Source organism: Adiantum capillus-veneris, chromosome 14 (genome assembly GCF_014529385.1).
Source record: "Adiantum capillus-veneris isolate H3 chromosome 14, ASM1452938v2, whole genome shotgun sequence".
NCBI lineage: Eukaryota > Viridiplantae > Streptophyta > Polypodiopsida > Polypodiales > Pteridaceae > Adiantum > Adiantum capillus-veneris.
Window position 1 is genome coordinate 55,233,935 of NC_140944.1, and position 2,565 is coordinate 55,236,499.

Here is a 2,565-nt window from a genome sequence, read left to right on the forward strand (position 1 = left end):
AGCTCTCTCAAGTCTTGGCTATGGGAGGTCATGGGCTTCATAGGGGAGAAGATGGCACATTTTTGACTTCACACTAGCTGCCTAGGCGCCTGTCCCATTTTTTGGTCCACTGGACACTAGCTCCCACCCTTTTCCTTGGCCCAAAAGTCACCAACTGCCCCATTTCATGCCCTAATGAGGCCAAAATTGGACCAATTAAATGGAGCCTTGCAAGAGAGCCTTCTTGGATGAGGAGAGAGAAGAAATACCTTGGAATAAGATCAAAAGAGGCCCCCTTTTATAGCTGCAACACCCGTAAATTTTCTAGAGAGCTCATTTTTTAGCAAGAGAGAGTACACCCCCAACTTCGAATGGCCATATCTCTCTCATCTTTTATTTGTTTTGAGCCAATGGATGCTCTACGGACGTCAAATCAAGAGGAGCTACATTGTTATGTCCTTTGGTTTTCCTAATTCCAAGATGGTTCATGCTATAAGGGTTCTTCATAAATCTTTATAAGTGCTTATCATCACAGGTGTTTTTGATGGTGCAATAGTTCTTTCTTCTAACGCTGTAATTTGTGCAAGGCTATAGAGGCACTCATTTTCCTTGTCTTTTTCACGCTAGCAATGTCCAAGTTGGACGTTTGAAATATGAAACTAAGGTGAGTGAGCAAGACGACACGAGTCAACATGAATAGCACTCATGTGGGGTTATACAAGTAGGATAGTGGAGAGAAAATGCTATACTATAAGTGAAACAAGCCCAACATTGGACCAAAAATGCTTATATGCTTCTACATACATAGAAGGTAGAGGTACCGATGTAAGCATGCTTGATAAATATGAATTGTGACACTCTATTGTAGATTGAAAGGAGCTAGAGAGATATACATACTTTGGAGGCCAACTCCATCAATATTATGTCACTCCTAGCACATTCATACCTACTATATTAGTCCTAATAGAACAAAATTGTAAGACTCATATAGTCGATTTTTGTTTTTAACACGGAGATTGATGGGATCCTTGCGATCAAGGGTTCCAACACACACAGAGGCAGTGAGGCTCCAAGCATAATTTTTACGCAAGAGCTCCAGATGCTTGCAAAAAAGCTAGAGATGTGTGACCAGACGAGAGAGCCACGCAAAAAACCCCAATTGTAGATCCTAGTGGGGGTTACGAGGCTAGAGATATATTTGTAAGAGAGCATAGAGTTGTAATAATTGTGTTGAAACACGTCATATCTCAAGTGGAAAAATGTGTTGCTAAAAGGTAAAACGGATCAGGGGATCCACATCTGCATGTTTCACTCTTTAAGAAATTCTTAAGCGTTGAATAGTAGAGATCTCACAAACATGGAGCAACCTCTATAGGAGTTTGATGAGGAATTCTAAAAAAGGGGAATCAAGAATAATACAGTTTCCCAAATCTACATCTTTCATTAGAAAGAGAGAAAAAAGGTGAAGGATGCTTCATTTTTATTCAAGAAATACATAGAGAGAAATGTTGCATTGGATTCCTAAAAGACTATTGGAAGCCCAAGGCTACTATGAAGGAAATGATAAAATCTTGGTACCAAAACAAAAATTGTGTTCTTATAGGTCACCTGACCCATGTGAGTCAAATCTTGTAACAATAGCCAATTGAAGATCGTGGGAAGGGAATGATCACAGAACATTATACACCAAATCCGAAGCTAGTATGGGTACCCAATCAATAAAGGCTTGTTTCACTCAGCTAAAAAATAGAAAAAACAAATGAAGCTTCTTGCTCTTCATGTCGTTCATATATGGAAATAGAATCTTTGACATAACCTCCACCTGCAATTGTATATATCCATACAAACAAGAAAGAGTTTGCACCCCCCGTTGTAAGTTCACCACCTGCAACAACGTTGCAAATAAAATCATGGGAGAGAACCTTACCACCCTGCAACTAGATGAAATGCATAGGGCGTTCAAACAACTATTGATCAAAGTCTTCACCCATGACAACTTGGAACAGCTGGTTTCAAAAGGTGACGACATCATTTCAAAAGGTGTGATCTACCCCAAGGAAGGGGGGAGTGTTTGCTGACCTCCATCATTCACTTGCTCCCCTCTAAACCCTCATCCCTGACCTTTCAATCTCCTAGTCTTGAGATTGTATATATATAGCCCTATACTCACGAAGAAAAAAAGTAAAAGGGCAAGAGCCACCAAACAAAAAGCTGGAAACCTACAAGTTCTAGTACATAACCCAAAATCATAAAAACACATTATGCACAAGGACACGACCTTTAAACATGATTCTTATAATACTTGAACTCTAACCATCATCTATCTATGTGCACAGATATGGTTAATACGCTAGAGTCATCCACTCCTACCTTGGGTGAGAGGTACCCTCTTTACTTTTCACGAGTCTTACCATGGTCCGAGCGAGGTTTCTCGAGCAAACTAAAACCCGATTGATTATCTAAATAGCATCTATCCATGTTGTGCTATGTATGCTCTTAGTTTTTTCCTTCCTTACATTTGTTTCCATGCCTTGAACATGTATTTGAGTCAATCTTTGTAGAGAGGGTATGAAAGAGCCATCAAAA